The sequence below is a fragment of the Heterocephalus glaber genome, unplaced genomic scaffold (genome assembly GCF_053883595.1).
Source record: "Heterocephalus glaber isolate CG9 unplaced genomic scaffold, H.glaber_assembly_v1.0 deba00000122, whole genome shotgun sequence".
Lineage (NCBI taxonomy): Eukaryota > Metazoa > Chordata > Mammalia > Rodentia > Bathyergidae > Heterocephalus > Heterocephalus glaber.
In genome coordinates this window covers 7,336,505-7,364,171 of record NW_028258138.1, presented here as the reverse complement: position 1 = coordinate 7,364,171, position 27,667 = coordinate 7,336,505, and the positions used below count along the sequence as shown (strand labels likewise).

At 47.3% G+C, this 27,667-nt stretch overlaps 1 protein-coding gene and 1 pseudogene across 1 annotated transcript in view; one reads left to right on the top strand and one right to left on the bottom strand.

Moving 5' to 3' along the window:
- B3galt5 (beta-1,3-galactosyltransferase 5) overlaps positions 1–27,667 on the bottom strand; it is a 60,799-nt gene that overhangs the window by 16,938 nt on the left and 16,194 nt on the right. The window lies entirely within an intron of this gene.
- On the top strand, positions 48–27,636 carry LOC101714017 (RAD51-associated protein 1-like; annotated as a pseudogene).

The window sequence follows — 27,667 nt, the reverse complement described above, 5'->3', positions numbered from 1 at the left end:
AACAGCTTTGTCTTTAAAGGCAGAAGGGGCTCCACCCACATTCAGGGATGTCCGACAGCTACCTAGCACAATGTGGAGATGCGGGTGACAAAGGCACCATCTCCCCTGCTTTGGGTCAGCGCCTGCTGAACCTTAGCACCCCGCCCCTCACAAAGCTGCTTGCTCCCCCTAACCCCCCAGGGCTCGGAGTGTGGTCTAAGGAGGCCGGGTCTTACCGAGCTCCAGCGAAGGCAGCAGGGTGGTCCCTCACCCAGTACGCCTGCGCCCGTGGAAAGGTGAGCCTGAGGCCGTCCTGCCCACAGACAGAACCCTGGGGAGGCAGAAGACAGAGAGGGGCCTCATGTCCACAAGCCAGGGGACCCCAACAGTTGCCCCCAGACACCAGAAGGCAGGGAGGGGCCAAGACCACACTCTCCCTCCCCGACCCAGGAACACCCTCCTGGCCCACACTCCAGTCCTGACCTTGTGCTCTCCAGAGCTGTGCGACAAGAAATTCCTATGGTTTCGGACATTGAGCGTGCGCATGCGCGCTGTGTTAGGCCCGCTCCAGGACAGGAAGGCGGTGCCCGTATTCACAGGGAACCCACGCTAGGGGCTCACCGAGACGCCCATGAAGATAACGGTGCCACTTTTTCCCATCCAAGGAGTCAGACGGGCGCCCAGGGCCCTCTCCATCCAGCGGGACGGGATGGACATAGTAGCATTCTCTGGGCTGAGTGAAGTCACACTTCAGATTGAATGACAGCACCGCTGGGGGCAGGCACTGTGGGTACGCAAGGCCACCCCAGCTCCCGTCACCCGAAAGGGATTTTATTTTTATCTGACTTCACCTTCTGGCTTGTCCAATCCCAAGTCAGGGGCTGGGAGTCACGGCTGGGGTGGAGCGCAGTGGGAAAGATATAAATATAAAATAAAGACAAATATCTCTTAATTTTACAAAAAATAGTAAGGATGAAAAAAAATAGTAAGAACAGCTGAAGACTCTTGGAATATTCTCTGCTTAGCACAAGCAGTCACCACCTCTGCTTTGGCCTCGTGCCCCACGCCTCTCCACATGCTCTGTGTCCTGGGCCCCACGGGGATGCTGTGGTCCCCACCAGCCGGGCGCCAGCATCTGCACAGAGGGGCTCACAGCACCTGCGGCCACCTCGGTGAGAAAGGAACCTCAAATCCCCCACCCAGGCAAACAGTTTCTTCCTCTGCCAGCCTGGGGCCTTGGGGCGGCTCCACGGCGTCTGTGACAAAAGCCCCCTTCATCCTGCTCCTTCCAGGCAGCCAGGAACCAGTGAGGACCTTGTCCCACCGACGTGGCCACAGGGAACCCTGTGTCCGTCTTGGGAAGGTGGCCAGTGAAGGCAGGGCATCCCTGCTGGAAGGCGTTGATGTGGCCACAGCTGTGCAAGGGGGCATCCGGGCCCTCAGCCTTGGTTCTTTCTCTCCAGAAAGCCTCCCTGCCTGCCTGCCTCCGCAGATGGGAGCAGGGCCTGGGGCTGGGGGGGCTTCAGCCATAATGGTAACAAGTCTGTGAGGGGCCCGTGGCTCCCGGGACTGGCACAGTGATGACTGTGGTGCCACCTAGCAAGGGTTACTGGCAAGGACTCAGGCTTCTCTGAGTCCTTTTCCCAGGTAGCCTCAAACCTGGACTTTCATGCCTGTCTCTGTGTGGCCCAGTTTTGGCAAGAATCCTACTAAGGTGGTTGAGCCAGGATCCCCCCAACAATGGCTCGCTGACCAATCACCTTCACATCCGGTCTGCACAACCTGGCTGTGGCAGGATCCCCTCCTGGCCCCCTGTTCTCGTGAGATCTTCCCCATCCCTCCCCTGCTCCCAGGTTTTCCATGCTGCATAAAAAACAGAACCCTGTTCCACACTGAAGTCTCTTTTCCCTTGTTGTAATAGAAAAATAAATGTTTTTCCTCCTAGAACTAACACCCAGATCTGTTTTCTCTTTAACTGGGCAAGAAGAGGATGGAGAATCCACCCACGGATGTTCAGGGTAAGCTGCTCCAAGGCAAACCGGAAGGGCCTGGTGGGTTCCAAAGATGGTGCCGTGTGAAGAGGGACCACAGGGAGGCTCCTTGTGGCCTCACAGAGCACTCAGGAGTTGGGACTTTGGCTGAGGACATCAGGGGCCCACTGTCCTTCCCAGGGCTTTAGGAGTCTGGAGTCTGAGGTGCTGTCCTTGCTGGCCACCAGTGCAATATGACAGCACCAGTCAAGCTGACTGAGGAAGATAGGGTCCAGGACTCATGCATGTGGCCAGGGGTCTCAGCACGGATGGAGGTAGGAGGGTTGTCTCAGTCTGCTCGGGCTGCCGTAATAAAACGCCATCACTCTGCAGTTATGGAGGCTGAAGTCTGAGATCTGAGTGCCATCATGGGAGAGTTTGGGGAGCGCCCTCTTCCTAGCTTACAGATAGTGTCTCCTTGTTGAGTCTGCACCTGGCAGAGAGAGAGAGTTCTGGCCTCCTTTTCTCTTCTTACACGGTGCTAATCACATCCTGGGGACAGCATCCCTCATGACCTCATTCAGACCAACCTCCCGCAAATGCCATCACATCAGGAGCTATGGCTTCAGTACGGGACTTGGAGGGGACAAGATTCAGTCCACAGCAAGAAGCATCCCTAATTTTTATCGAGCACCTACACCAAGCACTGTCATGGCCAGTGGTCCTGGAGGTCTTTGGTTTTTATTCCCACTGTGTGGAGGACAGACTTATCTTCCCATTCCCAGAGGAAAGCACTGCTGTTATCCAAATCAGATTCAGTGGCAGAGAGGTGAACACACCATGGAGAACCTGCAGCTCTCGGGCTCTGCCCTCTCACGCTGCAATCTACCTTCGACTGAAGCTTTCTCTATTTTATTTTTGAGAAAACCCATAAGTTTTTTAAGACCCTTTACATGTAGGTTGTAATTCATAAGCAGCCAGTGGCCCAACTCAGTAATTCTTGGAAACCAGCCTCTTTTCAGCCTTTGATGTATTTTTTTCTGAACAACAGTCCAAATAATGCTGAACAATCTTACTGAACAATTTTATCCATGCTGTCAAGATGTGAATGAACATAGCATCATAGACCAAGGAAGGTTGATATACATTGGGTTTTTACTTGGTTTTTGGTTTTTTTGGTACTGGGGATCGAACTCAGGACCTCGCGCTTGCCAGCCAGGCACTGTGCCTCTGAGCTGAATCCCCAGCTCTACACTGGGTGTTTAAAGAAGATGGGCTTTTGATTACTTTAGCAAGCTCTGAACTAAAGCATTGGGGTCATTCTTCTTACCAAAAGAAAACAAAAATGAATTCAGAATATAGCCAAAAAAGGGTCAGCAGAATAGAAAATGTGAAAATTTTATAAAAGCTTTTTGATTGCCTAGGTCTGGTGAAATGGTACCTTGAGCCCCATAGAAAATGTCCTGAAAACAAAGCCAAGAGACCGTCTCCTAAAGGGCAGCTCCCCCATGGTTCAGGACACTGTGAACCTAAAGGTGGAGAAACAGTAGAGCCATAAGATCCAAGCTGCTTGAATGAGGTCCCCAACGGAGGATTAGGAAGTGACAGGATCCTTTCACAATAGCATCCAAAAACCTGAAATACCTAGGAATCAACCTAAAGAAAGAAATCAAAGACCTCTTCTCTGAAAACTATGGCACTCTGAAAAGAGAGATTGAAGATGATATCAGAAAATGGACAGACATTCCCTGCTCCTGGGAAGGAAGGATAAATATAGTGAAAATGGCCATACTTCCAAAACTGCTGTATAGATTCAATGCAATTCCAATTGAGATCCCAGCAGCATACTTCACAGATCTTGAGAAAACAATCCAAAAATTCATTTGGAACAAGAAGAGACCCAGAATAGCAAAAGTAATTCTAGGTAACAAAGACATGGCAGGGGGTATCACAATCCCCAACTTGAAACTATACTACAAAGCTACTGTGATAAAAACAGCATGGTACTGGCAAAGAAACAGATTTGAGGACCAGTGGAACAGACTAGAAGATGCAGAAACAATGCCAGACACACTCCGCCATCTCATCTTCGATAAAGGAGCCAAACACCCTCCCTGGAGGAAAGATAGCCTCTTTAATAAATGGTACTGGAAAAAGTGGGTTTCAGCTTGCCAAAGATTAAAACTAGACCTATATCTCTCACCATGCACTAAACTAAAATCAAAATGGATTAAAGATCTAAATATTAACATAGAAACTCTGAACCAGTTGGAACAGAGGTTAGGTAGAACTCTTGAAGACATTGGTGTAGGAAAAGATTTTATGAACAAAACCTCAGTTGCCCGTGAACTAGCACAAACAATCAACAAGTGGGATCTATTCTTATTAAAAGGCTTCTGCACAGCAAGAAAAACCACCAGCAGTGTGAAGAGACAACCCACAATGTGGGAAAAAATCTTCACCTGCTGTTCCTCAGACAAAGGCCTACTATCTCGAAACTATAAAGAACTGAAAAAGATCAGACCTCCCAAATTTAAAGACCCAATCCAAAAACAGGCATCTGAAATGAACAGACATTTCTCAGACAAAGAAGTAGAAATAGCAAATGAACACACGAAGAAATGTTCAACATCACTAGTCATTCGAGAGATGCAAATGAAAACAATGCTGAGATTCCACCTCACTCCAGAAAGAATGGCTGCTATCATGAAATCAACCAATAAGAAATGTTGGCAGGGCTGTGGGAAAAAAGGAACCCTGTTCCACTGCTGGTGGGAGTGTAGACTGGTGCCACCACTGTGAAAATCAGTATGGAGATACCTCAAAGAACTAGGACTGGAAGTCCCATTTGACCCCACTGTTCCACTGCTGGGTATCTTTCCCAAAGAATTAAAAGAATCAAAAGAATCATACCACAGTGATATATGTGCGCCCATGTTCATAGCAGGACAATGTGTAATAGCTAAAACTTGGAAGCAGCCCAAATGCCTATCAACTGGAGACTGGATAAAGAAAATGTGGGGTTTTTTATAAAATGGAGTACTACTCAGCCATAAAAATGAGAAATTAGAGACATTTATAGTTAACTGGATGCATATTGAGGTGATACTCTTAAGTGAAATAAATAAGACACACGTGTACATACCAAATAGTTTCTCTGGTGTGAGAAACTGCAAGTGTAAATAAGGACTAAAAGGTACAATAGGTAATGTGAAATAGGAAGAAAAGGGGCAAAGGGGAAGGGGAAGTGGGAGGGGTAGGGGAAAGGAAAGAAGGGAATGGAATCAATATGAGAAAATGGAAACAAAGTCTTTGTAAATAGGGAGGGATGGAGGGACTGAAGGGAGGGCAGAGAATGGGGAAAAACTAAGAACCAAGATGCATCGTGTAAAGGTACAAGTTCCCAATGAGAAATGTAAATGTGTTGAATACCTAAAACGTACCAATAAAAGGATTTAAGAAAAAGAAAGAAAGAAAGAAAGAAGGAAGAAAGGAAGGAAGGAAGGAAGGAAAGAAAGAAAGAAAGAAAGAAAGAAAGAAAGAAAGACAGACAGACAGACAGGAATCTGGTGCCCGAGCCGTTGGTGCAGGCGAAAGACTGAAAGCAAGGAAATGTGCTTCTTCTAGAACTGCGGCCAGTCCCACCTTCAATCTGCATAACAAGAGGCGACAGGGGCCATATCCAGTCTCTGCTGCATGGAACCATCTCAACTCCACCAGCCTGAAATTCTGTTTCTGGACAAGCCAGCCTGGCAGTCCTTCGGCTGATGGCCTGGGTGCTCTGCAGGCTGGCGCCCAATGTCCTGCTCCTCTCTCAGGGGGCCACCCCGGCCTCTCCCCTCAGGCCACACCTGTCCCTTCAGCTCCCTGGGCTGACCCTTTGCCTCGATGGTTCTCGCCCTCTCATGTGCATCCTTAGTCCTCACCTCCCCGCTGTTCTCGTCCTTGGTCACCACTCACGGCTCTCTCCCACTGTCCGGGATGAACATAATTAATGAGGTTGTAGTTTGTTCATTGCTTGTGTCCCCCACCTTTGCCATTAGTAACCCCAGAAGGACGCAAAGACCACTCGCCGTCTTCACTTTTGCAACATATGTAAATGCACAGAACTCAGCACACAGAAGCCTGATGGACAGTCCTGGATGACTGAAGAAGACGCTCATGTCTTTAAAAGCCAAATTGCGCTTCTTAGTGACTTGAATCCATTTTCTTCTTTGAAACCAAACGCTTGGTTTTACCTGACCTCTCCTCAGAGTGAAACTGTCCCCCTAAATTTCAGCGCCTTTGGTAGTTTTGCTTTGTTGATATTTTGTAAGAGTCAAGTGACCTCTGAGAAGAGGAGCCTGGCTGACTTTAGAGGAGGGTTTCGCCCCCACCGCTCACACACAGCAGGCTGCCGGTGGGGACAGGCGACCCGTGTGTCTGCAGTGTCTCAGGACTGTCACGCAGGCTGAGTTGGCCTGTCCACCCTCGGTACCTGGCTTCCCACAGCAGCGGGGAGCCTTGGATTGCATTCTCCACTTTGCATTCTCCATTCGCTCTCCTGACAGTGGAGTTTTAAAAAGCACGCCGAATCAGTAAGATTCATTTTCATACCACTTCGCTCCACAGGACAAGGAGCATCAGCAATGCATCCACCTGTGCCCTATGGCATGAAGGACAGTGCGGGATAGGCATCTGAGCCCCAAGTTTCCCTGGGAACTCATGTTTTGCTCTGGAGTTTTGCTAAACAGAGTGAAAAATACTACAGAGGGATCCACCCAGGATCAGGACTTTTGAGTAAAAATTAGCCTTCCCACCTGTTGACAACTGCCTGCCCCTGGCACGTGGTGTTTCTCAGAGGGTTCCCATCTGTGTGAATTTGGCTGGAACAGCTGGGTTCTGCAATCAAATGTCTTTATTCAGAATCAAAGACACGACTCCCCCAACTTCCCTGTGGCCAGCAGAGACCCTGGACAGGAGCTTGCCTAGGAGATCACTGGTCACCACCGTGTCAAAGTTACCGCATCGGTCACTCCACACAGGTGTGCTGATCACAGACAGAATGAGATGGTGTCAGGTACAGGCCAGACACTCAGGCACAAACCAGTCCACTGCTAATGGGTCCACTCCTGGTTATTTTCAAGATGTGAAGAAACCAATTGATCCATCATAAACGACTGTGTGTTGCTAGAGAAACTTTGATAAGAAAAGATGTGGAGAAAAAAGAAAGCCATCTTGGGCTAAATCCACCAAGAAAGGAGAGTTTTCTGCCTCCCTTGAGAGGTGAAGAAGGTCCATTTCCTTTGTGAGAGAACTGAGGTTCAGACTCCCAGAAGCAGGGGAAAGAAAACAAAAATCAGTTGAGAAAGCTGTCTCTGTAGTCATCCCAAGCCGTGTCGCGAGAAGTGGGCAACGCACCTTTCAGTGCCTGCTGCCACTGTCACCAAAGAAGGCTCCCCAGGTGGTCTGGAAAGTGCCACTTGGGGCACGACAATCTTATTTCCCTTGCATACAGTGCACTGATTGTCCAGTTAGAAATGAGCTTGATCATCACAGAAGAACAGCCAAGGACAGGGACGAGAATACCAGAAGAAGATGCAGGCCCTCGAGGGAACTTCCCACCATGACTTACGGAACACCATGCCAGCTGGGTCACACTGCTACCTGCCTCCCTGGGCCTTAGGCTCCCTCATGATCACATCATAATTTGGGCCAATCACCTGTCAACACAAGTCCCCCAGAGGCTGAAGAACGGTGAAAAGAAGGCCATGGCCCAGTAACACATTTGTCACCTTTAGATGGCAGGAAGGGGGTGCGGGGATCCGGGAAGTCAGAGCTCAGGTCTCCGATCTCTATCTGCTCCTCCATTTTTCTCTCCAAATTCAAGCTCTCATTTTTAAAAGGCCCACACCGAAGGCTTGTGGGAGGCTTCAGTGAGATCGCATTGAAGGTATCCAGTAAGAGGTTCACGGAAGTCTAGCTCCCTTTCCTTTTGTCAGCATTACAGGAACACTAGGATCTCCTCATGCTCGCTGGGAATATATGGAATTGTTCTGAAGGGGACACAATGGGTCCATAAGCTACAGAAAGCTCTTTTGTATCATGCCAAAACTTTGCACGTACACTGTCATGCAGCTGGGCACCTAATCTGTCTTCTTCCTTTCCCCTACTAGTGTCTTCTTCCCCCTTCTAGTATTTTCTTTCTCTTTCACATTGGTTCCTTCTCATCACATCCCCCCCATTGCATGGAGTGCACTCATCTCTCTCGCTCCTTTGACCTGTCGGGACGTACACATGATTCTTACCACAACTGTGCTCCCCATGAGGGACAACAAGTTTAGATGATGCCTGCCCACACGTCGATGAGACCCACACCCAAAATAATCGCAAAGACCCTGGAACAGCTGCTGTTCATAGACAGAACCCTAGCTGGAGTCACGAGCCCAGTCACAGAGACCAGGAAAGACACCAAACCTTTACCCAGTACTTTCTCCTCAGTCTAGACAGAGCCTCCGTTAAGTCTACCAACCCTGACAGACTGCAAAAAATCTGTCAAGACCCCAAGAAAACCCAGCCCAGGTAACGGCCTGGCTCACAGAGATACTAACAGCCCACGCCAGCTTAGACCCTCCCTCAACCAAAAGACAACCTTTTCTCAAGATATTTCATTTCCCAGGCAGCACCTGACATCAGGGAAAAACTCCAAAATTCAAGCATGGTCCTCAAACCCCTATGGCCAGTCTCAGGACCACTGCTTTCCAGGTCTACCAAAGGCGAACACCTGACAGAGAGGTCTCCCAAAAGCCTCCAGTGAATCTGCCCTCTGGCTTCTCACAACACGTCGACCAGGCCAATGACCCAAGCAAAAGTCTAAACCCCTGGGCCTCGCTTCTGATGAAGCAAAACTGGGCATCAGGTAAAGCAATGCCCAAATCTGCAGCCCCCCGTAAAATCCTATCCTCTGTGAGATCTAAAGGACCCCTGGACGGTGGACACAGAGGTGGGACCACCCACTCCAGAGCCCTGCCCACCTGATCTGATGGGTCCTGCTCTTCCAGCCAGAGACTGGTGGGGCCTGCAGCTCTTCTCTGGCCAAGGGACACTCTGTGTCATTTCTCCTCACAGGGGCCACTTATTCCCCTCTGTCAACAAGCTCGGGACCTACAGTTTAGCCTTCAGCAGAGACGGTGGGAGCTGACCACCAGCCTTTGCATCCCCACATGACAGCACCCTACGGTACTCCATAAACATACATCCTCTCGTTCATCCCTGGTGCGTCCTCGTCTCCCATTCCCCGCCTCTCATTCCTCAGCCTAGCTGGCTTTCTCTGCCTCTGAGCTCCCACCTTTGGCCGTATAGCCAGACCTCTTTAATGCCTCCAAAGCCGTACCCTCGTGCCCTCCCTGGCTCAGGACATCGTTCACAGCCGCCTTCAAACCCTCCATCACCACGACCTCAACCCCACCGCACAGCAGCCCTTTCCAAACCCCTAGTGGGTCACATAATCGCGACCCAACCGCTCCTCCCAACGCTACCTCTGGACAGACACAACTCACAGCCCTCCCCCGACCCTCATCCGCACTCCCCCTGGCTTTCTCGCTACACAAAAATCCCGTGTTCAGCCTGGAAGCTCTCTCAGAGACAGCCACCTGCCGCTGAAGGCGGCCGTCATCCAGGCCTGTCTCAGAGAGCCTTGCAGCCCCAAACAATCCAGCTGACAAAACCACCTCACTCGGCTCTCCGGACTCCCTGCCACTGGCCCTTCCCAAACAACCTGCTGGCCTGAGTCCATCTGAGGTGACCTATGGCTGTCCCTTCCCCTAGGGCCTGGCCCTCCTCACAGCCCTCTCCAAGATTATGCTGAAGCCTCCTGCGAGCCCTCACAGGTGCTCGCCTCCCCCCACAGCCCTCTCACTCACCAGTCCCCTCTCCCTTTACCCCCAGGCAACAAGTGCTTCTTCCACCCTCCACACAATCCCTTCCAGCCAGCTGGGGGGCGGGGGGGCTGCTGGCTGTGTTCTTCTTCACCACTCCCACAGCAGTCAAACGGGTACCACTCCCATCCCGGAGCCACATAAATGACCTTAACCCCACCACTGAGTCCCACCCTCTTCCAGGTGGCCCCTCACTGGCCCCCCAGAATCCAGCTCAGCAAGACCCTGGGGCAGCCTGCTGAGACTCCCTTTCACTCCGGCCGCAGTCCTCCTCCTCCTCCTCTTCGACCGGACTGTCAGTATTACACACCTGTACTTTCCTTCCCTCCTGTACCTCCTCCCTGCTGGGCCCTCTGACTCACTGCAAATTTAAGGACACTTCTAATCCCCAGGTTCACCCACTTCACTCTGCTGCGGGACGAAAACATCCCAACAGGCCTGTCACTCTTCTAGATGCCACCGTTGATCTCTGGGTCCAGGCAAGTCCTCACATTTCACCCCCACCCAGATCTCCTCCTTCACATCCTGTCTCTACTTCCTGCTCCCCCAAAGGTGTCCCTACCAACAAGGCCCTTGACCCTCCTTGCCCAGTCTCTCACTGCCAAGGGCTAGTTCCTCCATAAGCTAGATCTCATATCAAACACCCCAAGGGAAGAACCCTGCTGAGAATCTATCCCCTTAGATGCCCCATGTCTATGGCCCACCTAGCACCCCTTCTTATATGGGCTGAGATCTCAGCCTTTCTCAAGATCCTACAGACTGAACTGTCAGATTCTGGGGAGCCACAGATACAGTCACCTTTCCATAGGAAATGAGGAGTTCTTGACACACACACCCCCCATCCTCCACCTCCACCTCAGGAAACTTGGATCCTTACCAACCACCCACCCTTCAGGGCCCTGCCTGCACTGGGAGGTCTTTTCCCGGGGTCTCCCCTTGGACAACCTCCCCCAGGGGAAGTGCAACATAACCCAAAAACTCCCTGTCCCCCCACTGAACATCAAAACTACAGAGGGGCCCCCATCCATGGGTCCCCACTGAGAATGCCCTCAATTCCACTGATAGACAGGCTACCCATATCCCCACCAAGGGGGTCAAGGACTCTGCTAAGTGATTAAATTCTTCACATTCAGCCAGACCCATCCAAATCACACCCGTGTTGGAAGTTAAGTCTCCATCCTCCCACTGGCTGTTCTTGAACAATGTGACCCATCAGCTCCTAATAGAAGCCTCAATCACTTCAAACACAGACCTACCCTATGGGTCCTTGGGGCTGCACCTGTATTAACCTCCTTCTCCATGTATCAACTCTACTGGGCTAGCTGTCACCACCCCAGGTCCAACAGCATCCAATTAGAACATGCAGCCTCCTACCATCTGTCGGTGCCTGCACTGCTCACAGGGAGTTTTCTTCCTGTGTGGCAATGACACCTAGAGTTGCCTGCCCACCGAATGGACGGAACACACACAGATGTCCTGGTTCACTGCTCAGTCGTCCCCACCAGCCATAACTTCGCCTCCCCCAACTCGAAGCAGCTTGATGAGGACACACACCCATACCTGACCTCTTACCTCATTTTCCTTTACTACCCTTTAAGCTCGAGAAATGATAGGTCTGACCCCCACCTCCCCACCCCCTGGCTTCCCATGTTCCCGCTGCAAGCCGTCTGAGCCCAGGAATGATGCCTACTCTGCCAGGACGTTTCACAGCCACCCCACCCTCGAGGTCACGGCAAGCTGGACTTGGACTCTCCTCTGGAGTCACTCCAAGAGCCCCCTGCACCCCACCCCAGAACACCCAAATTCAAGCTGGTGCCGTTCGTTCACTGGGTCATCACCATTCACCTAACAGGACCAACATCAGAAAGATGCGCAGCTCCAGGCAGCCCCTCGGGGACCTCCAATGTCCTCAGCCACACAGCAGCTTTGCTAAGGAGCACAGTGCTGGTTACAAACAGCGCTCAGGGTGCCTGGGCGGCTCCTTCTTTAGCATTTGAGGGACATGCTCCCCATGTGCAGGAGTGGGACGTAAGATTCCAGGAAGCCCTGCATCCAGTACCACAGGACTGCTGCAGGATGCAGGGCTTGGTCCTGTTTCCAGCCACTGGACTGGAAAAGTTGGTTGCCCAAAGCTGCCTTTGAGGGTGATGGAATCACACTTCTGAACAGGCTCCAACCTACCTTTGGTGCCTCTTACAAAGTCAAGTGACTAAAGGCCAACAGGTGCACCCTCTCTGGAGCCCAGTGCAGGATGACCCAAGCTGTTGGTGTGTGGACGTCTTCTGTCTGCACAGCAGGAACTTCGCCGGAACTTCCTCTCCCAGTAGTACCATGAGGCAAGGCTATGGGAAAGAGGTGTACTTGACCCTCTAACTAGGCTCATCTTATCACCCATCAAAAAGAACCAAGAGGACCGGTGGCCAAACTGGCTTCAGTCAACACACGAGCCCAAGCACTCGGCCTCCTCACCAGCAGGGTCCCGCCCTGGGTCCCAGCAGCAGCCTCGATGACAACAGCCGTAGGTGAGATGGACTGCATGGCACACCGTGCCCGTAAGGACCATCAGGAAGTTAGCTGAAGAAGCAGCTGGGTGATTTACTTGCTCCAGGAAGTAGCTGACCACAGACAGGGCCCCCACTTCTGCAGGAAGCAAGCAGTGTTTCCTGTTATGAAACATCCCCAGAGAGCTTGCCTCTCACCCCTTCCAGCCAATCCCAGATTGTTGCATCCCCTCTTTTTACTCTAGGAACCTCATTCTTCTTCTAGCACCTTCCAATTCTGCTAAAAGAAAACTCTCTGGCACTTGAGGGACGTTCATGAATAAGTGGCCTTTTGTTCATTTTCTCTGAGACCTACAATTGTCTTTTTTTTTTTTTTTTGTCGTGTTAGGGTTTGAATCCAAGGGTGCTCTACCACTGAGCTACATCCTTTGCCCTTCTTACTTTTTATCTTGAGACAGGGTCTCCCCAAATCACTGTTCCCCAGGCAGGGCTGAAACTTGCCATCCTCCTGCCTCAGCCTCCAGAGTAGCTGAGATCACATGCATGCACCGCTATGTCCAGCTTTGGCAAGACCCAGGGCCAAGGCAAAGCTGCCCAAGCAAGATGAGAGGGAGACAGGACAAAGCAGGAAAAGCAGGAGATGGGAACCACCGGGCAGCCCAGGGAAACGTGGGGAGGTAATCCAGGACACACCGATTGAGGGCCTTGGGGACACAGAAGCTGAGACCAGGCAGCCCCAGTGGTTTCCTGCGTAACAGGAAACGTGGAGACTGCCAGTTCCGAGATTAGCTAAGATCCTAAGATTGGGGGAGTGAGGTAGTAAGATTGTACACCGAAGTTTAATGGCAGCAGAGGTGCCAGGTGTTACCTGGTCGCGGGGCTGGGGGACACTGCCTGTCACCCCCTTCAGAGGCAGAGTGCACACATCCTCTCCTTCTGGATTCCCTGGAACACACCTGGGACTGGCAATGGCTTCCAGGAGCGGGGGCTTCTCTCCTGTCCCATGGGGCAGGAAGAGCAGGAAGAGAAGCCTCTTACAGTGACTTCGAGGGAGAAGAGAGGAACCCACAGAGCTCCTCCTTTTAAGTCTTGGAGAAAGGCATGGCTTCTTGTATCATCCTTTAAAAAAAATTTAATTCAGAAAGTACGTGCGGGTCCCGTGTGCTCAGTCTGAGATAATGTTCAAGGGGCACATAATGTAGGTCCCCTCACAAGAGAAGGGTCCCTCCAGGAACAGACGCTAGCAGGACACCTGCAGGAGACACCATGAAGTGCAGCAGGAAAATGTGGTTCCAACCACAGAGCCCGTAAAAATTATGAGAAATAACAGGCAAACTCTTGCTTTGAAGCATGCTTGGTGTGCTCTCCTCTCTGCCAGGTCCCCAAAGCCCAACATGAACCCAGGCTGCCTGCCCTCAGGGAGCCCCGAACCTGTGGGACCTGTGCGTGTGCTTTCATCCCACCTAATGAAGTAGAGAACACAGCGAACAGAGAGGTCCAAGACAGCAAGAGCCCTGTCCCCAATCTGCAGCCTCCTCTTCTCCACAGGAAGACACCGAGGAGGTAGAGGGTGGCCTCACATGTTTTCTTCAGTTCCAGGACCTCATGATCCTAGGGATGAGGAGGAACTGGTCCAGATTCTGCCTGGAGAAAGGAAACTGGCAAAAGTATGGTGTGTCCATGGCACTTTAAAAAATGGGCCAATCCCTCTCTAAACCCCAGCAGGCTGTCCCGTTGAATGACATCATCTGGGGCTGTCTCGGTGGTGATGCCTTTCGGGCTTGGCCATTGGGGAGCAGTAAGAGGGGATCAGAGGATGACATTCTCTGCTAAGATGCTCATCACATGCCCCACCCCGGTACGGCTGCAGATCCAGCTGGGTTCTGAATTCTGTGACCTCTCTTGTCTCCCTGGGCCATGATGTGTTCTCCTCTCATCTTATTCCTGGAGTGCTTCATTCCATTAATCATTTACGGAAGTGAGTATATTAGTAATGGAGCGATTTCTCTGGCCAGCATTATTAGGTTCTTGCTATGTGCTTTCTCAATCAACTTCACAGCGACTCTCTGGGTCATTCCCATCTCTACCCAAAAGCCAAGGACCCAAGGTGTGGGGTCGCTGAGCAAACTTTCCAAGTGCCAACGTGTCAGTGTGTGACCCCTGTGGTTTGTGATGTGTCACGAGCATGGATGGGAATTTCAGAAAGACCTCTGTCAGTTCCACAGCATAAAATGTCCTATCCTGGTTGCTGGGACAGCAGAAGATGTAACCCCAGGCCTAGCAAAGATTCTAATCTTGGTGTCAAAGAGCATAAGAATCTCCACAGAGAAGACTAAGGGAACAAACATAGCATTGGAAGTTGAATGCATTGACAGCATTTAGCTGACTGATTGGTCCCAGGAGTTGAAGATTAAAAGGACAGAAGATACCAGCTCAGAAAACAGTACACGCACAATCACCAATCACTGCTGCCAAGGCAGTTCACTGAACCTCCAAGATGGCACGACCTAGACCTGTGTTTACAGATGCAAGTGAGCAACAGCAAGACTGAAGTCCTCAAAGACAAATGGAAATGAGACAGGAGGACTGGCAGATTGGCCCCCATGGTAACAAAGGAAGGCCAGTGAAGCAGACTGAATTTGAGAAATGGGGGATGTGATAGAGCCATTTTCCCTGACATTCCATCTGCACCCCAACATTTCCACCCTCCGGCAGTTAGAGAGGACCCTGTGACCAATGCTGTCCTCCCTTCTACCCCCCCCCCAGAATGACACATCCATTCCTTTCTCAGCACCTTGTTTCCAGCCTTGGACCATGACCCGTGATGGCATCATAAAGTCAATTTAATGAGGCCAACAGCTAGAACTGATTTTAATATTAGACCAGAAGAGGAACAGACGAGTATTGTGTGATGAGTCCGAGGTATGTACTGAATCACACAAAAAAAAGAGGTTCATTGTGGTTCAAGGGGGTGTGGAAGTTACTGATAAGAGGAGGCCAGGTGCAGTTAGTCACACACAGGTAGGATAAAGACCCAGTGTCCAGGCCTCCACCGTTCACCCCATCCTAACCTTTTGACTTTACTGCAATTTCTAAAATACCTGAGCCTCCATTTGTTCAACCAAAAAATAAGGAAGCCAAGACTGAACGGTGGGACTGCCAGGAGGATGAAGTAAAACAGATATATTTGAATGCAATTTGTCAAATAGGACGAATCTTGCAAATATTAATAGTTATTACCTTAAATCAATGTGTTTCCATGTTTGGAACCTTGATTCTAGAATTCAAAGCTTCATTCTCCCTGAAATGAATTTCTAGCATCACTAAAAGGCTCCTCCTTCATCCACAAGAATGAAGGATTTCTGGTAGGTTTACAATGAAAGGCTTCAGAGGAAATCTTTGTGTCCACTTAGGAAAGCAAACAGTAACATTAAATGCTAGAAACAAATTTCACAATTGCCTTTTTTTTTTTTTTTTGGTACCAGGGATCGAACCCGGGTCCTTCCTCGTGCACAGCAGGCAGCGAAACCACTGAGCTAAATCCCCGGCCCACACAATTGCCATTTGTGTTTAACTACTGTGCTGGTTACAAGTATTTGTGCCCAGATCGCAAATCAGCACTTGTCAAGGTGTCCACAGTAACGTTCTGTTAACCTTCTTGTACTTCCAGGTTGCTCGTAAGGCCAGAACCAGGGAAAGTCAACGTCATTATGTGTAATAACCTCACTCTTCCAAACTGACCTTTCCCCTTGCACTCAGGAGCAGCTTAGCACAGTGGAACAAAAGGATTTGAGACCCCGTCTACTTCTACAAGTCCTTGATTACTGAAGGATCAGAGTGCAAGACAGTGGTCCACAGCAAGCTCTCAGGGCCTTCAGCAGATGGAGCCACATCAACATCCCTTCCCCTCCAGTGAACCAGGACAGTGGTTCCTCTGCTCCCAGATCCAAATCACTCAGCCTCCTGACAGAAAAGTATAATGCTCACTGCCCAGCAGAATTCTTTGGGTCAGGAAAAACTAAGCACAGGAAGGATCATATCTTGCATCTACCTTGTAATGCAGTCCCAGAGTCCAGGAAACCCAAGACCTAGCTAGATGGGAAGAAAGCGGTAGGAGATGTTTATTTGTTGAATAATCCTCTGAAATGTCTAGCTCTTGGCCCCTTCCCCTCTGGTACTGTTCCTACTCTGCTTCCTGGTGGCCATGAACTAAGCTTCTTTGTTCTACCAAACCCTTCCGCCATGATGTTTCTGTCCTGGGGCCAGCTGACCATGGACTGAGTTCCTCAAAACCATGAGTAAAATTAGGCCTCTCCTCCTTTAAGTTGTGGATACCTGGTACTGCATCTCAGGACAAGAAAGCTGACTGATACAGCTCCACATCCACAGATCCAGCAGCCCACAGACATCTCAAATTCCATTCCTCACTTGTCCTGACATCCACTCAGTGACACAAACAGCAGGTCCACGCCCATTTCCACCACCTCATCTTGCAGAACAAAGACTCACCTTCCTCCAGTCCAGCCTCCACGCTGTCCACCAGAAACTTCCAAATTCACAAGTCCAGCAGTGTCACTCCAACACTAAAGCTCTCCAGTGGCTGCCTATCCTCTGCAGTGTGAACACACACACACACACTCCACAGCACCACAAGCTGCCTAAACTGGGAACACACCATCTGTTTCATACTTCCTTGCTGCTCTTTCTGTCCAGATTGTCCAAGGTCTACCTGGTAACTTCCTGTTACTTCCTGCAAGTCCAGCTTCAACTTCAGTTCTTTAGCAAAATTTCCCTGGCATCTCCATTATAAGTAGATTTGACCAACATCTTCCTGCTTGGTACCCACACAATTCCTTGGACATACTTTTAAATAGTTCTACCTTATTACAGATGCTTATTCTATGTTTTCTTCTTTACTGTAGGTACCTTGGACACAAAAAAACATTTCATTTATTGAAATCTCAACATCTTGCACAGTACATTTCATATAATAGATGTTCAGTCCACAGTCACTGGGTGAGTTACTGAATATTTACTATTATGGGCTGAACTGCAGTTTCATGTGCTGGGGTCCTGCCTCCCAGTACCTCACAGAGGACTTCATTTGGAAATGGGATCTTTATCAATGTAATTCATTAAAAGAGGTCACTCTTGAGTAGGGTGGGCCCCTAATCCAATATGTCTGGTGTTCTTTTAATTATAGGGTGCTTGGACACAGGCAAAATAACAGCAGATTGGGACATGCTTCCACAAGCCAAGGAACATCAAAGATCTCCGGCAACTGGAAGATAAGTTAGGGAGAACTCTTGAAGACATTGGCATAGGAAAAGACTTTATGAACAAATCCTCAGTAGCATGGGAGCTAACACAGAGAATCAACAACTGGGATCTCATCTTATTACAAAGCTTCTGCACTGCAAGAGAAACCACCAACAGAGCTAAGAGACAACCTACATGTGGGAAAAAATTTTTAGCAGCTGTACCTCAGACAAAGATCTACAATCAAGAATATATATAAAGAACTTAAAAAGATCAGACCTCCCAAATTTAAAGACCCAATCCGAAAATGGGCGTCTGAAATGAACAGACATTTCTCAGACAAAGAATTAAAAGCAGCAAATAAATATATGAAAAAATGTTCAATATCACTGGTCATTTGAGAGATGCAGATGAAAACAACACTGAGATTCCACCTCACTCCAGAAAGAATGGCTGCTATCAAGAAATCAACCAATAACAAATGCTGGCGGGGGTGTGGGGAGAAAGGAACCCTTCTCCATTGTTGGTGGGAGTGTAGACTGGTGCAACCACTGTGGAAATCAGTATGGAGATACCTCAAAGAACTAGGGCTAGAGGTCCCATTTGACCCAGCTATTCTCCTGCTGGGTATCTTCCCAAAAGAATTAAAAGAATCATACCACAGTGATATATGTGCAGCCATGTTTATAGCGACATAGTTTGTAATAGCTAAAGCTTGGAAACAGCCCAAGTGCCCATCAACTGGAAACTGGATAAAGAAGATGGGTTTTTTTATAAAATGGAGTACTACTCAGCCATAAAGAATGAGGAGCTACAGACATTTATAGCTAAGTGGATACATATTGAGGCCATCTTCTTAAGTGAAATAAATGGGAGACGTGTAAATACCAAATAGTTTCTCTAGTGTGAGAAACTGAAAGTGTAAATAAGGATTAAAATGATTAAAATGAATAATTGATAATTTGAAATAGGAAAAGGTCCAAAGGTGGAGGCATGGCGGGAGGGGAAGGGGAAAGGGAAGAAGGGAAAGGAAAAATTATGAGAAAAGAAAAAAATGGAAACGAAATCTATGTAAATAGGGAAGGGTGGAGGGGTAAAGGGAGTACAGGGAATGGGGAAAAAAATAAGAATCAAGATACATCATGTACAGGTACAAGCACCCAATGATAAATGTAAATGTACTGTATACCTAAAATGTACCAATGAAAGATTTTTTTAAAAAGATCTCCAGCAACCAGCAGAAGCTGGAGGAGATGCATCTAACAGAGCCCTCCTCGTATGGACTCTGCGACCAGGACTTCAAGACAATCCATTCCTACGTAAGCCACCCACTTTGTGCTAATTTGTTGTGGGTGGCCTAGCAAACTAATTCATTGATAAAACCCATGAAACTGCCCAAGGCAGACAGGCGAATATCTTCCAACAGGCACCTTCTGTGTACTTTCTAAACAGCAAATACAGCCACAGCCCTAGGCGTAATTCTCCCCACAGCAGCTCCGCACTTCATCTGTCACGGTGCGCCTCCTCCTTTCTCTTTGAACATTTTGAAAGAAAGAAAAACCGTGACATGTTTTCTGTGTAAATTTTCTACACTAGGTTTCCATTTCTGTCTAGGGCAGTGACAGTTATCCAAGAGAAGACAACTGGTGAAATTAAGTGCTCAAAACCAGCCCAAAAACACTGGCTGTGTCCTGTACTTTCCTCGAGTGTTTCTGTCTCGTCTACCTCCCAGAGAAGCCTTCTCTCCTCTGCTCATCGCTAGGCTCTCACAGCTTTGCTGTGAATCCACAGAAACCATCCTGCCTGGAGTCAAATGAGCAGGGCCCAACTCCATGAGTTAAAAAGAAAGGGGACGCAAGCGTGCAAGCATCATCACTTGGTCACAGGCAAGTCCAGTCATTGTGTCTTTCGCTGTCTCTCACTTGAAAGAATAAACCAGCCTGGATGCCAGAAATGGACAGAGAAGCCGGCGGGGGGTGGGGGGGGCGGATTTCGATTTCGCTCACCTATGCGGATGCCCCAGCAGTTCCGAGTACCTCACTGTGCAGGAAGTGGCTGCCAGTGTGGCTGCGACTGTCAGAGAAGGCACTGACAGTCAGCCTCCGGTGTGCGAACCACCTCCTGTGACATCTGGGTATCTTGTGGAACCTCTTCCCCATGTCCCTCACTCGGAATCTGTCCACAGACACACAGCTTTCACTGCAGACAGCTTTGGACTTTGGCAGGAAAACCACAGATACTAATGCGAAATGATTCACAACTAAACACACAACACTGCAAAAGCTCATTAACACATTGAACATTGACAGGCTTTTGGAGAGTCCTGCTGCATTTACAGGTGCTGCTTGGTACCATTCTGAGTGCTCCTTGGTACCCCACAGGCACGGTGTGTTTTCCCATAAAAATCAAAACTAGAAACTTGATCTAATAATTTTATTAAGAATTTATATTTTATTTGAATTTAAAACTCAGTTGGTAAAACAAAAGCCCAAGTGTATACTAAAGTAAGTGGCTTAGAATCATTATTTTCAAATGCTAGTTATCTTTATTTTAAACCAGCATTATCATCGTTATAACTACATACTTTTGGACAGCAGTATAACTATACATAAATTTAAAAAGAAATGGACCATCATACTGGTCGCAAAGCAATACAACTAGGAATTAGCGTTAAGTTAAACATCATGAATTCCCAACCACTCAGCGAGAAAGAAAATTAACTGTAAGGTCAAAGAAGAAGTTAGATGTAAAATAGCAGATTATTTATAAAATAAAACACATAAGAATACTAGATATAATCCCTTGGATGTATTCAAAATTCCTTGCAGAGCTAAATGCATAGCCTTAAGTATTTCCATTATTAAAGAAAGAAAATGACAATGTTCTCAAATAATTTAGAAAGCACAAATTATACAAAGAATCAGGAATAACAAAACTAGAAACAGGATTGAATTAATTCAAATATTAACAGGTACAAATTATGTACAAATCTCACACTCCCACCGTGGTGGGCCACTCTCACCCACAGCCAAACCAATGAAGCTGCCCAGTCCTGGTCTCACACCTCCACATATGTGTGCTGAGTAAAACTTAAATTAGGTGCTCAGGTACCTTGTCATAGCAGCACGAAGCCGACTAATGCAGTACCCAGGAACTAGTGAGTGCTCAGGAAATAATCCAGACAACTGCAGACTTCTGAGGCTTGTTTGATTTGTGAAGCCCTGGGATTCCTCTGTACATGTGCTCAGGAAATAACCCCTTATCATGGTCCCAGTAGGTCCACTGTGCAGGGTGATACCCTGTGATTTCATCTTCAAAATAATGAATTCAAGGAAGTTGGTGAAAGGTCTAACTCTTCCATCTCTGGAGCAGCACTGCCACAGCTGTGGATGGGCCAGTGAGGGGCAGCTGATGTGGAGTGATCTGGAGACTGTGGAATGTGCTCCAGGTAAATCTCCTTACGACACAGATCTGTGCTGGGAGAAGCCTCCCACTAACTCTGAAGGGGGCCTGGTTAGAGCTACCTGTATAAAGAGGGACACTAAAATGGCCAAAGAGGGACAACACCTGGGACTCCAACAATGGAGAGCAAAGAACAGACTTTAGAAAACAAGAGGCAAGGGGGAAAATTGAGATGAAAAGAGATCAGTTACACAAAGCACACAAAAACCAGATCAGTGTCTCAACAGCAGCCAATTCCTACTAACACTTCCTGTGTCCAGCCACTGTTCTAAGCACTGTCCATATGATTTCATGTTTAGTCCTCCCTGGACATCAGGAGGTGGGTGCTAATGCCCCCTAATACTGAAGAGAAACCTGTAGGGTACATTTTCCAGCCTGGTTCCAAGGGAGAGGCTGTAGGCGAAGGCAGAACCTGCAGCCAGATGAAGGTGCCCAGAGCCCACTCTCCTAAACCTATGGCCCTTCAGGACTCACAGAGATGCACCCCATGGACCAAAGGAGCCTCTGAGGAAGGAGGAGTCATCAACACAGATCCTACAGAACAACTGGGAAGCTCTTAGACCTCCAAAATGTAGCTTTAGCAAAGTCATGCTGGCTAAGATCAGAGAGCAGATGACAATCCTTTAGGAAGGAAAAGAAAACAGTGACAGTGACAGTTGGTCTAAATAAATTTCCCCTCTGTGGAACCAACTAGTGAGCCCAAGACTTGGCACGTGGAAAAAGTGTGACAGAAGATGTTCTGTGCAGCCTGTTTGGTTGTCATCCAAACTGTTCAACCAAAGGCTCATTGAGTTGATGGTGTAGTTGCCAAACACTGGGTTTCAGGAAGTGGTTGGATCATGAGGGTCTTAACTTCATCAAGTGGATTAACCCACCCATATGTCCATTCCTCAATGGGCTTTTCGGTAGTAAGGCCTAAGTAGGTGAAACATACAATTATAGGTGCAGGTTTAAGGGATATATCATGTCCCTGGGCCATTCTTCTCTGGCTCTTTCTCTTTCTCTCTGCTTTCTGCCACGATGAGGTGAGCAGCTTTCCTCTGCCTTGCCTTTCCATCATGACATTTCTGCCTCTCCTCAGCCCACGGCAAAGGAACCAGCTAAACATGGGCTGAAGCCTAGGAAACCATGAACCGAAACAGACCCTTCCTCCTTGAAGTTGTTTTCCTCAAGTATTTTGTCACACCAATGAAAACTGACTAACACTAAGACAGTAACCATGGTTGACTGGTGGGGAATTTGGATGGGGAGAGGTCAATAGAAGAGAGATGAATGCCAACCAGCATCTCCCCAGAAGTCAAGTTCAAGAGAGGGAGAATGTTGGATCTGCTAAGAATTAGAGGTTTGTCAACAACAATAAACCTGATCTTAAAATGGGCAAAGGACTCCAATTGACATTTCCTTTGAAGAAAATATGGAACTGGTCAATACCATGAAAATACAGCACCACTAATCACCGAGACGTGCAAGTCTAAATTACAATGAGGTAACACTTCATGTGGACTAGGATGGTTAATATTTTAAAAGGAACCGATGATACAATGTTAGTGAGAACGTGGAGAAACTGGAACCCTTGTGGACTGCTGGTGGGAACATAAAATAGTGCAGACACTGTGGAAAATAGCATGACAATTGCCCCCAAAACTGAAAATAACATTACCATATAATCCAACAATTTCACTCTCTAGGTAAATGCCCAAATAAATGAAATCAGGGACTTGAACAGTTATTTGTACTCATATGCACAGCAGCATTATTCAATAGCCAAAAAGTGGAAGCAACAGAAGTGTCCATTGATGGATGAATGGATAAAAAAATGTGGAATATTCACACTGCAAAATATTATTCAGCCTTGAAAAGGATGGAAGTTCTGACATGTGCTTCAACACAAATGAACCTGGAAGATATTCTGTTAAATGAAATATGTGAGACACAGAAAGTCCAACTCGGTGATTCTGCTAGTATGAGGTCCCCAGTAGAGTCAAATTCTCCGAGACAAGGTGTCATATGGGTTGCCCAAGACGGGGCGGGGGTGGAAATGGCTGATGCAAGGCTTCCTTTGGGGTGCTGAAAAGTGTTCTGGAGCTGGACAATGCGGTCAGCTGCATACACTGTACACATACAAAATGCTTTGTGGTTTAGATGACAAATTTAACTTCTGTGAACGTCACCACACTTTTAAAAAATACTAGGGATTTATGGAATTTTGGACCTTAAAGATAAAGTTAATCATATTGGCATTATACCCTCAACAGAACTTTTAATTAAAAAAGAAAAAGGAATTTAAAAATCAAGGGTGGAAGACTAGCCAAGATTAGGCCTAAATAATGTGGAGTCCTTTCCGGGAACGAAGGCCAGTTTTTCCCAGACTGGGCCCCTCCCTCCCCACATCATTGGTCCTCTGTGTGTTTGGGGGCAGTGAAGTGGGGTGGAGAGCAAGAGGAAAACAGGACTGCAAATAGGGAAGCCACTGAATTAGACGAAATTCAACAGGTTTCTTTGCTGTTGGGGTTTTTGGAAACTTTTCACAGTTAACAAACAGCATGAATCTCAAAGCAGCAATTTACAGGCAGGTTGCTCAAGTTTACGTAGAATTTGTGAGGACCTCACCCTATAGAGGGCCTCAGACACACCCAGAATTGACTGAATGGGTTCACAGGGTCAAGGCTGGGCCAAAACTGAGAGTAAGATGAGTCTGAAGGAAGGGGAGAGCGGGCCTCAGGGAATCTAAATAAATCAATCACACGGAAACCAAGGGTAGCTTCTTAGTTCTTCTGTTTAGCCTAAAGATTAACTCATAGCTTCTTAGTTCTTCTGTTTAGCCTAAAGATTAACTCATAGCTTCTTAGTTCTTCTGTTTAGCCTAAAGATTAACTCACGCATGACGTTACCCTGTCAGTCTTCATTAGCCCGGAAAGGCTGCTTCCTTTATCTGGCCGACTAATCTGCACAAATCACTTTGCCCTTTCTTCCCAAGCAACAGGTGATCAAGGAAACAGCTTCCATTAGACACGTGTGAGTAGTGAGTCTTAAAAGCAGCCACAACAGAAAATGGAAAAGTACGTGTGTCATGTAGGTGCTAAATCGTAAATCTAAAGTATGAAGCATGGAGCTTTCAAAGAATAACTCAGAGATAATTCCTTGTGCTGTATATATTTTAGTGATCTTTCATGCAATTGATTTTCACCCATGAGGTTAGCAGGAAATTGAGTCTTGGGGCAGCAGCAAAAACAAGATTTTCAAGAGAGGAAAGATGGGGAGAAAAAACTATAGAGTCTCAGAGCAGTGAATTTTATTTGCTCATTTTTTGAAGTAAACTGGTTAGCTAAAACTAGCAAGAAGGTAATTTGGGCATTTCGTGTTTGAGAAAGCTAACTAAGGGTATCAAAAACATCCAGTTTAGGGCCGGGGATTTAGCTCAGTGGTTTCATCGCCTGCTTCGCAAGCACAAGGACCTGAGTTCGATCCCCAGTACCAAAAAAAAAAAAAAAAAAAAAATCCGGTTTCAAATATTTATGAGTTCTCCAGAAATCTTTGAGAGTTGGCTGTAGCACACTTGCTGCAGGCTGTCTGGGGATGTCAACACCATGCTCCGTCGACACCTCCACCCCAGGAAGGCCAGCATGCTGCCACTGGTCTCATTCAAATTTCTCAATCCATTAAAATTTCTCAGTTTCTGAATTCAACTCTAACAACAATAGGCACTTATTTCTCTCCAAAGACAACAAACACCAGGGGCTGCTCAGGATTTCATAAGAAACAGACACTGAAAGTCACCCTGACCCATGGCTGGTGGACAGAGTCACATTAGCAGCTGCTACTGCTCAATGTGTGGCGGGCACTGAGGCATATGTTTCTCTACTTTGTATTAAAAAATTATGGTCAAACTGGCCAAAAGTACATAAGCAGCACTCAAGAAAAAAGAAAAAAGAAAAAAGGACACAACACCAGGCATACTCCTTAAAAGAAGAGGCTTGGGGGCATGATCAGAATCGTACCCGACCTTTTATCAGGGTGGGAAAAGCAGGGAAAGGTGGGAAGCTGATATTCCTAAAAGTCTCACAAATAGTCTCCTTCCCAGTTGGAGAAAAGTGAACAGAGGTGGGAAACAAGCCTAAGATGACCCCCTGGAGTAAAATGAGAAAATCCCCAGGCTTGCATCTCTAGTCCTCACGGAGAGCCAAGGCCGAGGCTGAAGGAGAATCATTATCCTTCCAGTGAGACAACTGTCTCCAACACAACTGGACTCCCCAGAAAGACAAAGTGCATGGAGCAGGTAGGGGAGGAGGGCCAACTTACCACAGAAACACTCCTTACAAAAGGAGTGGAAGGAGAGCAGAGAAAACAATATATAAAGAAAAGTCAGCTGAGAACTATCTGTCATTGAAAATATGAGTCCTCACAGCCACATCAGTATGGTCAAGCATATTTGTTATATCAGAACTCTAGGAGGCTGAGGCAGGAGGATGAGAAATTCAAGCCCCACCTGGGCAACTTAGCAACTTAGACCCTATCTAAAAATACAAAGTAAATGAATAAAAAGGTTAGGGGGTTCAAGCCAGTTTGAAAGTCCTGAGTTCAAACCCAATACTGCAGAGAGACAGGAGAGAGAGAGAGAGAGAGAGAGAGGAAGAAGAGAAGGGGGGGGTGAGGAGAGGCAGAGACTCAAATCAAAACTGTACCCTTAGTACCCAGCAGGGCCGTGTCATAATGAGACTACAGAACAAAGCGGATATCCTTAAAAGTTGCCAGCGAGGCAGATTTACATTCTTTTTTTTTTCTCGGTACCAGGGATCAAACTCAGGACCTTGCGCTTGCAAGGCAGGCGCGATGCCACTGAGCTAAATACCCAGCCTCCAGATTTACATTCTTGAAGGAGACCATAGTGCACCCTGTGAGAAAGAAGAAACCAGTCAATTTCTCACAGATTGAGAACTCTAATTGAGATGATGATTTTTATTTCTGCAACAGCACCTTTAAGCAAGAAATCCAGGACAACACCCAAAGAGCTCGAACAAGGCAAACAAAAACATAACTTGAAGAATCTCCAGAAAGAAGACATCCTACTGCAAGAGAAAACTCTTGAAAAGGGTGCGAGGATGGCCTTAGGTGACAAGGTCTTCCAGAGGGCCTTAGACACTGCTGTAGCTTTACCAGTGAAGGAACTTCCGACAGCCACCAATGATGCGCAGGAGTCTCGAGATAAAAGCACTGAAAAACACAGCAATGGTAAAAAAGAAATAAAGTCTCTGCATATCTCTATAGGAGGTTGTTGTTGTTGTTGTTGTTGTTGTTGTTGTTGTTTGGTACCGGGGATCAAACTCGGGCTCTTGCGCTTGCAAGCCAGGCAGCATAACCACTGAGCTAAATCCCCGGCCCCAGTCTTGGCATATCTCTAATTGCACCATGGCTGGTGATTTTTTAGATTTGGACAAGATTACAGAGAAAGGGGATGCTCATCATGTTCAAGGGAAAAGAAAAGCAGCACCTGAAGCTGCAGCTCAGCAGAGGAAGAGACCTGCAAGGCAGCAACAGTAACAGTGCTCCTGATACCACACCAGAAGATGCAGCTGTGTCTGAGAATGATTCTGCTTTCGAGGAGAGTGAACATAATGAGGAAGACTTTACTATGAGAAAAAGCAGTTAAAGAAGTGCAAAAAAAGAAGTGAAGGTAAAATTCCCAGTAGAAAAGAAACAGAAGAAATCTAAATCCAAATGTACTGTAATGCTCTGGACTTCCGCACGTGTGTTTTTCAAGTAAATGACTGCAGTAGATTCTTCCCCAGCTGCAATCAAATCAGAATCTCAGTCCTCACCAAAGGAGGTTTATTTTGCTTCTAAGGCCTTCAGTTCTTCAGCTGAAATCAAGAGACCAAAGTGGGTCCCACCAGCAGCCTCCAGAAGTAGCACAAGGACAGCAGCCCACGGAAGGGGGTATTGCAATACAGAGAATCCTGGAACATGTCATATAAATGGTCTTCACCCATTTTGAGATTATGCTCCCTGAAAAGCTCTTCGGGACTTTAGGAAGGGGTTGTTCATAGCAATTATCTTCTTGTGCCATCCCTTCTGAAGAACATACTCTATTTCTTCTGTATCTTAAGTCATTGTTATTAAGTGGCTGTCACTTTGACATGGAGAAGGACCATGTTACTCTGTCATGGTGGTGTGATGTTCCCTCCTACTCCATCTAATTTATGACCATTATTTTAGGACCATTATTTTATTTCTTTTAGGAGGCATTTCTGAAATCCTATAAGCTATTGTAACTACATTGTCAATTTTATTGCAAGGATGTTTTACATTTTAGCCAAGTCTTATGGTAAAAATATGGAACTATTTTACATATTAAAATGGTTACTATACTATGGAATATGTCCCCTATTTGGAAATAGATGGTTATTGTATAGCCAAGAGAATTTAATCTAATTTTATTTCATTTAATAGAATTTTATGAATTCTTCACTGTCAAAAATCTTAAATAAAAATGAGAACATTTCTAAATGCTCTTTGATACCATTGTCTCCACCTGTCTCTGTCTACAGTTAACAATAAAGTAGGAGATCTACAAAGAATATTA